Source organism: Camelina sativa, chromosome 17, assembly GCF_000633955.1.
Source record: "Camelina sativa cultivar DH55 chromosome 17, Cs, whole genome shotgun sequence".
NCBI classification, from domain to species: Eukaryota; Viridiplantae; Streptophyta; class Magnoliopsida; order Brassicales; family Brassicaceae; genus Camelina; species Camelina sativa.
Window position 1 is genome coordinate 27797425 of NC_025701.1, and position 11448 is coordinate 27808872.

Here is an 11448-nt window from a genome sequence, read left to right on the forward strand (position 1 = left end):
TCGTCCCCGGTTCCAGTTCAATGGTAAAAGGATCCGACCGAGATTGTGGTAATCCCTGCAAAGACTGAAACACATCCTCAAACTCCTCCACTACTAGAATACCGCTAACCGTAGACTTCCCCACTGACTCTGGCATAGATATAGTAACCAGATAAGCCTCACGGCCCTTCTCGATCATCTTCCCAGCCTGAATGGCTGAGATCACGACACTCCCTGAAGTCGGTCTAATATCCTGAAACACCAACTTCTCTCCTGGGCGCTCAAACTCCACTCTACCCCGATGACAATCGAAATGCACCCTATGCCGATGCAGCCGATCCATCCCGAGAATAACATCATATAACTCCACTGGACTGATAAGCAATTTCGCTGGCCACGACTTTCCTGCGATCTAAATATCAATTCCTCTAGCTCGTCCAATCACTCTCAGGAACTCGCCTCCCGAAGCTCTGACAACTCTTGAACGCTCTCCAGGATCCTTGCTGATCCCCGCACATTCTGCACACTTCTCGACTCGTCCGCTCCACGGCTCCACCTATTTGTTCTCCGGTATGTTTTTCAGGCTGCTCTGCATAACCTTTGGCAGGAGCGTAATGCTCGACGACATGGCGAGGTTCCCACTCCTCCTATCACTCCCATCAAGCTCATTGCCAAGCACGTCCGCAATCGACTGCTCACTCTGGTAACCACTCCCGGCTATGAGGGTGGCCTTCAGTATTGGTTCAAACCCATCCCATTTAATCAAGTTCTAAGTTTTTTCAAATGCTTTAGCTAATTACTTTAAATGTTTTAAGCTGTAAACTATTTTGGACCACTGTCTTTTTTTGGTGAATATAACTTTAACATTCATACAAAAAAAAGAAATGCAAATATAAAGGCGGATGTTTTGGCGCGTCAAACGCGTACTTTTCCGTATCATATTTTGTATGTAAATAATTTAAAATCCAATTGGCTCGTTTGAGATATTCTTTTGTTTACAAAAAAATGTACTATAGGAGATCGTTGGTTATTACTATATGATTTTATAAAGTATATATATAGATATATGTAAATATTTATATTATAGCTACGCAATAACTTTGTTGTTAAGTGTCTTATTTAAAACAGAAGACATGAGATAAAACACTATATATGTTATAAGATTTATTTTTTAGGGAATATATAAGCGAAGCATTCAATTTGTTGCTAGGTGTTTTTTTAGAACCAGAAGGCAAAAGACAACATGATACATTATAGCGTTTTAATTAAGAAACAATAAAAACAAATTTTTTTTTCCTACCGGGATTTGAACCCAGATTTGAAAACCATATTTCTAAACCATAGAATTTGATTAGAACCAATGTGTACAACATATCATTTCTAATCATACTACTTCATAAATATTGTAACAGCTTAGTTTCACAAATATGGTGGTGCATGCAGAGATTTGGTCACCTATGTCACTAAAGTGAACCTATATTTTTGGTCAACCATCTCGAGAGAACTCCACAGTTAAACGTGCTAGAGCTGTGAAAATTTTAAGATGGGTGACCTTTCGAGAAGTGATTGTCAAAACTGTATGACTGAGGTGAAGACAAAACACGGGGAAATATCACGTGGAGATTTGTAGGGTCGGTAAACAAGTCTTTAAAGCCTCTTCGACGTAGCAAATTGGATATCGGATAGAGTGATCCCAGAGGCTGAGAATAGAAGTGTGGTCACTAAAAAATGTAGCAGTCGTAGTGTTACAATTATATATTTAGACATATTTGAATATTTTAAGAGATATATTAAGCAAATCATTCACTTTATTGTAGATGCATTCTTAGAATTATAAAGCGACATGCTTAATTAAAGTTAAAAAAAAATTAAACAAGATTTCCGCTGCGAGGCTTTGAACCCGGAATTCAAAGCCATGTAAATGAAACATAGATTAGGATTTAACCAATTTTATACAACGGATTTTTTATTATGTTATGAATTCATAAAATATATGTTTAGATAAGAGTTAATATTTAAAGGAATATATTAGCAAAACATTCACATTGTTGCTAGCCGTCGTATTAAGACCCAAAGACATGAGAAGAAAAGCAAAGGTATATTTATAAAACAAATATTTTAAATTAACAAAAATATTCCAAATTTCCTGCTTCCGACCATTGAACACGGAAAGCAACACTATATTTATTAAACATAGGTTTTGATTTTAATAAATGTGCAACAGGAAGAATTCTCATCTTTTTCTTTATCATTTATCTCTCGAAATGCAAATGTAAAGGCGGATGTTTTGGCGCGTCAAACGCGTACTTTTCCGTATCATGTTTTGTATGTAAATAATTTAAAATCCAATTGGCTCGTTGAGATATTCTTTTATTGACAAAAAAAAATGTACTGCAGCGGATAGAGTGATCCCACAGGCTGAGAATAGAAGTGTGGTCACTAAAAAATGTGGCAGTCGTAGCGTTACAATTATATATTTAGAAATATTTGAATATTTTAAGAGATATATTAAGCAAATCATTCACTTTATTGTAGATGCATTCTTAGAATTATAAAGCGACATGCTTCATTAAAGTCAAAAGAAAAATTAAAAAAGATTTCCACTGCCGGGCTTTGAACCTGGAATTCAAAGCCATGTAAATACAACATAGATAAGGATTTAACCAATGTGCTACAGCGGATTTTATATTATGATATGAATTCATATAATATATCTTTAGATAAGAGTTAATATTTAAAGAAATCTATTAGCAAAACATTCACATTGTTGCTAGCCGTCTTATTAAGACCCAAAGACATGAGAAGAAAAGCAAAGGTATATTTATAAAACAAATATTTTAAATTAACAAAAATACTCCAAATTTCCTGCTTCCGACCATTGAACACGGAAAGCAAAACTATATTTATTAAACATAGGTTTTGATTTTAATAAATGTGCAACAGGAAGAATTCTCATCTTTTTCTTTATCATTTATCTCTAGAAATGCAAATGTAAAGGCGGATGTTTTGGCGCGTCAAACGTTTGTTTTTTTGTATCATGTTTTGTATGTAAATAATTTAAAATCCAATTGGCTCGTTTGAGATATTCTTTTGTTGCCAAAAAAATGTACTGCAGCGGATAGAGTGATCCCACAGGCTGAGAATAGAAGTGTGGTCACTAAAAAATGTGGCAGTCGTAGCGTTATAATTATATATTTAGAAATATTTGAATATTTTAAGAGATATATTAAGCAAATCATTCACTTTATTGTAGATGCATTCTTAGAATTATAAAGGAACATGCTTAATTAAAGTAAAAAAAAATTAAACAAGATTTCCGCTGCCAGGCTTTGAACCCGGAATTCAAAGCCATGTAAATGAAACATAGATTAGGATTTAACCAATGTGATACAGCGGATTTTTTATTATGATATGAATTCATAAAATATATGTTTAGATAAGAGTTAATATTTAAAGGAATATATTAGCAAAACATTCACATTGTTGCTAGCCGTCTTATTAAGACCCAAAGACATGATAAGAAAAGCAAAGGTATATATTTATAAAACAAATATTTTAAATTTACAAAAATATTCCAAATTTCCTGCTTCCGACCATTGAACACGGAAAGCAAAACTATATTTATTAAACATAGGTTTTCATTTTAATAAATGTGCAACAGGAAGAATTCTCATCTTTTTCTTTATCATTTATCTCTAGAAATGCAAATATAAAGGCTAATGTATTCTTATTGATTAATCCCGAGGTTACATGCATATATATAGTAGAGTACAAGGCCTAAGCTTAAACCGACATAAGTAAGGAGTTGCCGAGAAGGCTTCGGCTCATGGGCCGAAGGTGTGCGGACTGAGTATGGCCGGGAGGCCGAGTCTCTAAGGATAATATATGGGCCGGTCTATAGAGTCCACTAAGTGTTTCACAACACTCCCCCTTGGATGAGATGACCGTGCCTATGTTGGAATGAGATCGACGCAATGTGCTTGGGGGTGCTGCCTCATTAAAACCTTACCAGGAAAACCCATTGGGACAAAACCTTGCTGAAGGAAAAAGAGTACAGCACACATTGCTCCCCCTGTTCCAAACATCACTCCAAGTCCCTAAGTCTCCGCATACCAATCTGGTGCGTGAGCTTCTTGAATGTTGTTGTCGGTAGCGATTTGGTGAAGAGATCGGCTGAGTTGTCGCATGACTAAACTTGCACTACTTGAACTTCTCTAGCCTTTTGTAGTTCATGTGTAAAGAAGAACTTGGGCAGTATGTGCTTCGTCCGATCTCCCTTGATGTAACCTTCTTTGAGCTGTGCAATGCAGGCTGTATTGTCCTCATAAATTATGGTTGCCTCTTTGCTGTCTTCCAATCCACTGTCTGTCCGAATATGCTGAGTCACGGACCGCAACCAGACACACTCACGGCTGGCTTCATGTATTGCTAGTATCTCTGCGTGATTTGATGATGTGGCTACAAGGGTTTGTTTCATAGAACGCCAAGAGATTGCTGTACCACTGTGTGTAAACACATAACCTATTTGCGACTTGCCATTGTGTCGATCGGATAGGTAAATTGCATCAGCAAAACTAACTAAACCATCTTTTTTATAGTTAGTGTAATATAGACCAAAGTCTGTTGTACCCTGTAGGTATCGTAGAACATGTTTAATACCATTCCAGTGCCTTATGGTCGGACAAGAACTATATCTTGCTAGGAGGTTCACGGCAAAACATATGTCTGGTCTAGTGTGGCTAGCCAAGAACATTAATGCTCCTATAACACTGAGGTAAGGCATTTCAGGTCCGAGAACTTCTTCATCGACCTTCTTAGGAGCGAATGGATCTTTATCAACATCTGTGCTTCTCACAACCATGAGGCTAGTCAATGGGTGAGCTTGCTCCATATTAAACCTCTTGAGCACCTTTTCTGTATATGCCTTTTGATGCACAAGGATGCCATTGTTTCTCTACTCAAGCTGCAATCCCAAACAGAATTTTGTCTTGCCTAGGTCTTTCATCTCAAATTCTTTCTTGAGGTATTCTACAGTTTGGGCGAATTCCCCAGAGGTTCCAAGGATGTTTAAATCATCCACGTAGACTGCTATTATCACAAATCCTTTGTTTGCAAACTTCTTTATAAATATACATGGACTGATTGGGTCATTCTTATAGCCTTTCTTTGCCAAATATTTGCTAAGTCTATTATACCACATTCGACCACTTTGTTTCAGTCCATAAAGCGATTTGTCTAGCCTTATGCAGTACTGTTCTCGAGAACCACTCTTATCTTTGAGTTATATTCCCTCTGGTAATCTCATATAGATTTCATTATCCAGTGGACCATATAAGTAAGCAGTTACAACATCCATTAACCGCAAATCCAGTTTTTCTCTTACAGCCAGACTTATTAGATATCTAAAAGTCGTTGCATCCATCACAGGGGAGTGTGTCTCCTCATAATCTATTCCTGGTCTTTGAGAGAATCCTTGTGCTACAAGCCGTGCTTTATATCTCACGATTTCATTGTTCTCATTTCTCTTCCTTACAAAGACCCACTTATGTCCAACTGGTTTAATTTCAGGTGTTGTCCTTAAGATCGGACCAAACACACTTCTCTTCTTCAAAGATTTTAACTCCACATCAATAGCTTCTTTCCATTTAAGCCAATCTTTGCTTTGAGTGCACTCTAATATAGATGTGGGTTCTAGATCCTCATTTATTTCAAGTGCTACCTTGTATGCAAATATATCATCAATGTCGACATCTTTTCTGTTCCATTTAATTCCAGACATGATATAGTTTATTGAAATCTCATTATTATCAATATTTTCAGGACCTAGAGGTTCAGCGTCCTGAACCCCATCCGGCTCCTTATCATTTGCCGCGGCCATGTCTGTACTTTCTGTAATTCCCTGAACCTCGGTCTGTTTTGCACCTTTCGACTTTCGAGGATTTTGTCTTTGGAACCTAATGGTCTACCTCGTTTCAAACGGGTTTTAGACTCTGTAGCAACTTGAATATTGTGTTCCTTCTGAACATCAATTCGTACTGGTGCATTGCAAGCTGGTATGTACGATTTTGTTACTCTCTTTGGGTCAGCAAAGGAATCTGGCAATTGATTAGCTAGCTGCTGTAAATGTATAATCTTTTGAACCTCTGCATCACATGCTAGAGTTCGAGGATCTTGCCAATTTAAGGATGTTTGATTCCATGTTAATTCCTTGACCAGCTTGCTAGTCTCACCACCTAACATAGGGAATTCGGACTCAATGAATTGACAGTCCGCGTATCTGGCCTTGAATAAATCTCCTGTTAATGGCTCAAGATACTTTATAATGGTGGGAGACTCATATCCAACATATATTCCCATCCTCCTCTGAGGTCCCATCTTAGTTCTCTGTGGTGGAGCAATAGGTACATAAACGGCACAACCGAATGTTTTGAGATGGGAAATATCTGGCTCTTGACCCGTTAATAGTTGGCATGGTGAATATTTGTGTTTACTAGATGGCCTGATGCGTATGAGTTCTGCTGCATGTAATACTGCATGTCCCCAAGCCGACACAGGGAGCTTCGATCTCATTAACAATGGTCGAGCTATCATTTGTATTCGTTTAATGAAGGACTCAGCTAGTCCGTTTTGTGTATGGACATGTGCCACAGGATGTTCCACACTCACCTCCATGGACATACGGTAATCATTAAATGCTTGGGATGTGAATTCACCAGCATTATCTAGACGTATAGTCTTAAGTGGAAAATCTGGAAAGTGTGCTCTTAGCCTTATAATTTGAGCCAACATCTTAGCAAATGCTAGATTTCTTGTAGATAACAAGCAAACATGTGACCATCTGGTTGATGCATCTATCATCACCATAAAATATCTAAATGTCCCACAAGATGGGTGTATTGGTCCACATATATCACCTTGTATCCTTTCCAGAAAATGTAAAGTCTCTTCTGTGACTTTTACTGGTGATGGCCTTATAATAAGTTTCCCTTGTGCACATGCTACACAAGTGAGATGTTTAGGGATAACTTTTATTTCATTAAGGTTGTGCCCATTCGAACTCTTAATCAGTTTACGCATCATGTTTGAACCCGGGTGGCCTAGCCGGTCATGCCATAGAGTGAATTGTTCTTTGAACATTCTGTGCTTAGCCAAGTTAGCTTATATCATATTAATTTTAGCATGGTATAAACCAGTGTCTAGTGCAGGTATAGTCTCTAGGACCTTCTTTTGTCCTTTTACAATTATTGTAATGTATAGAAACTCTTTAGTTCCTTCACCCTTGGTCTCAACATGATAACCATTTAATCTTATATCTTTAAAACTCAATAAGTTTCTCTTAGAGCTGGGTGAGTATAAGGCATCACTTAATTCAATGTGTGTGCCATTAGGCAACAATATGTGAGCCTGGCCGTAGCCCTCTATTAAGTTAGCTATACCCACAATTGTACTAACATTGGCATTTTTCATGGTGAGGTTTATAAAATATCTTTTATCTCTTAGTATAGTGAGGCTGGATCCACTGTCCACCACTAATTCACTCATATCCTCAGCCATTTCTATATAAAACAACATTTGTGTTTTTAATTTAATAAGGCAAATAATTTATAAAATAAATCCTTGAATTTAAACCAAATCAATTATCCAATACATAGAAATAAATCAAAGCATGAAAGTATAGTTTTAAACCAAAATAAAACCAAAAATTTATTCAATATCTTTGAGGCAATCAGAAGTCTCTAGGGAGTCATCATTCTCATGATCGAAGTCTCCTTCATCATCGAGATGCACAAGGTTAGCTTCTGGGTTTTTCTTCAAGATTTCTTGATCATATAACCAAGAGAAAAGACTTGCAAATGTTTGAAAGTTTCTTTCACGAATTTGCTGCTGGAGCAGTTTGTCATTGGTGTGAAAGGTTGAGAGTGTCTTCTCTATCAAGTCCTCTTCAGTAACCTTGAGACCACATAACTTCAATTTTGATGCTATTGTAAATAGCTCTAAGTGATACTCGTACAAGGATTTAAAATCCTGGATCCTTAGGGTTCTCCAATCCTCTTGAGCCTTTGGTAGGAGCACCATCTGTTGGTGTCCATATTTTTCTTTCAACTCTGTCCAAATTTCAAGAGGGTCCCCAACAGTGAGGTACTGACCTTTGAGGCTATCATCCATGTGGTGGCGTATATACATATACGCCTTATGCTTGTCCTCTTCGGAACACTTGTTATCACTCTCAATGCATTCGTAAAGGCCTGTGACAACCCGTCCCGTTGACCCCACTAGCCCACTGCTAGCTTGCCCCCATAGGCCCGAAGCTGGCCCTGCAGGGCATCAATCCTAACCCCTCACTGGGCAAATGAAACTATTCATCCAAATCCATAGTAGGTTATTGGTGCGCCAAGTGTTCCTCGAACCCTGGTCCCCACCCTTTAACAATCTTCCCACAGGACAAGCTGTCACCAATTGATCTGCCCAGTGAGGGGTTAGGATCGATGCCCTGCAGGGCCAGCTTCGGGCCTATGGGGGCAAGCTAGCAGTGGGCTAGTGGGGTCAACGGGACGGGTTGTCACAAGGCCTTTTGCTTTCAGGCTGATTTTGGTGTCCAATGCCCAAGGCAGGTAATTTTCACCCGAAGCTTTTAGGCTAGCATAGTCTAAGCTCTTAACGCTTGCCATCTGCATACAACAAAAATAGACATCCGAATATTAGCATGCGATATTTAAGATCAAACCATGCACTCAATCAATAGGACATGCGGTATTTGAGACCTAACCAAGCCTTAGGCCATGCGGTATTTGAGACCGAACCATGCCTTGCCACATTTGGTTTATGGTTTAAATTCATGCATGCAACAAAAGCAAATAGTCTAATGCATGCAACAATTTTATATAGGATTTCCTTTTTCTTAAGTTTCCTATTTAGTCTAGGATTTAATCTTTTAAGACTTTGGATAATTGCTAAATTAATTTAGGAACTTATCCTAATCAATATTTTAATTCTGATTTCATGTTTTCATGATTATGGAAATTTAGCAAAATTTTGTTCTTGATCGGATTCAATCCTAGATCACAAAACTAGTTCATGCAGCCGATTAATCACTCTTATGCGAATTCGATTTCAATATTATGCAAGAACAATCCAAGTTTATGATTATCCTAGAACAGCTTGATCAAAGTTTATCTTATGATCTTAACAATATAGTTCTAGGTTCTTATGCAACATAAACAATCAAGCAAGCATAGACAATTTAATCAACCAATTCGGATTTTAAGCTTGATGTAATATGGTGCAATTTCTCAAACAATCTAACAACCTAATTAACCGATTTTAAGTCTTAGGATTTAGGAAATTTAAACTTTGTTAGATTGTATACTTGGATGTTTCTAGGGTTCGATAGTCTTTAAGGTTCAAGTTTGATTTTATGGTTTTAAGGAGGTTTGAGATCTTATTACCTTAACACCAAAAGGGTCTGACCGGATATGATCTGGGAGCTAAAGACCTCATATATCTCACGAACCTCAAACCTCGAACAGCTTCCACGAACCACGAACTGCTTTCCCGCGAACAGCTCCTTGCGCGCGAACTCACCCCCGAACTGCGTAACCACAAACCTCAATAGGGTTTTGAGAAGAACTCGATCACGAGCTAAGGATGCTCGTGTGTCAACAGAAGAACTTCGAGACCAAGAGAAAAGTCTCGAAGGAGGTGAAGAATAAGAGGCGGTTTAGGGGTTTAGGGAAGAAGAGAAAATCGGCGGCTGCCTTAGGGTTTTAGGGTAAGAGGCTATCGTGCTGATAACATGTTATGAATATAGAGTTTTGGGATAAAGCTCTTGTGTATTCTTATTGATTAATCCCGAGGTTACATGCATATATATAGTAGAGTACAAGGCCTAAGCTTAAACCGACATAAGTAAGGACTTGCCGAGAAGGCTTCGGCTCATGGGCCAAAGGTGTGCGGACTGAGTATGGCCGAGAGGCCGAGTCTCTAAGGATAATATATGGGCCGGTCTATAGAGTCCACTAAGTGTTTCACAACAAAACATTCACTTTATTGTAGATGCATTCTTAGAATTATAAAGCGACATGCTTAATTAAAGTCAAAAAAAATATTTAAAAAGATTTCCGCTGCCGGGCTTTGAACCCAGAATTCAAAGCCATGTAAATGCAACATAGATAAGGATATAACCAATGTGCTACAGCGGATTTTTTATTATGATATGAATTCATATAATATATGTTTAGATAAGAGTTAATATTTAAAGAAATATATTAGCAAAACATTCACATTGTTGCTAGCCGTCTTATTAAGACCCAAAGACATGAGAAGAAAAGCAAAGGTATATTTATAAAACAAATATTTTAAATTAACAAAAATACTCCAAATTTCCTGCTTCCGACCATTGAACACGGAAAGCAAAACTATATTTATTAAACATAGGTTTTGATTTTAATAAATGTGCAACAGGAAGAATTCTCATCTTTTTCTTTATCATTTATCTCTACAAATGCAAATGTAAAGGCGGATATTTTGGCGCGTCAAACGCGTACTTTTCCGTATCACGTTTTGTATGTAAATAATTTAAAATCCAATAGGCACGTTTGAGATATTCTTTTGTTTACAAAAAAATGTACTGTAGGAGATCGTTGGTTATTACTATATGATTTTATAAAGTATATATATAGATATATGTAAATATTTATATTATAGCTACGCAATAACTTTGTTGTTAAGTGCCTTATTTGAAACAGAAGACATGAGATAAAACACTATATATGTTATAAGATTTATTTTTTTAGGGAATATATAAGCGAAGCATTCAATTTGTTGCTAGGTGTTTTTTTAGAACCAGAAGGCAAAAGACAACATGATACATTATAGCGTTTTAATTAAGAAAAAATAAAAACAAATTTTTTTTTCCTACCAGGATTTGAACCCAGATTTGAAAACCATATTTCTAAACCATAGAATTTGATTAGAAACAATGTGTACAACATATCATTTCTAATCACACTACTTCATAAATATTGTAACAGCTTAGTTTCACAAATATGGTGGTGCATGCAGAGATTTGGTCACCTATGTCACTAAAGTGAACCTATATTTTTGGTCAACCATCTCGAGAGAACTCCACAGTTAAATGTGCTAGAGCTGTGAAAATTTTAAGATGGATGACCTTTCAAGAAGTGATTGTCAAAACTGTATGACTGAGGTGAAGACAAAACACGGGGAAATATTACGTGGAGATTTGTAGGGTCGGTAAACAAGTCTTTAAAGCTTCTTCGACGTAGCAAACTGGATATCGGATAGAGTGATCCCAGAGGCTGAGAATAGAAGTGTGGTCACTAAAAAATGTAGCAGTCGTAGTGTTACAATTATATATTTAGACATATTTGAATATTTTAAGAGATATATTAAGCAAATCATTCACTTTATTGTAGATGCATTCTTAGAATTATAAAGTGACATGCTTAA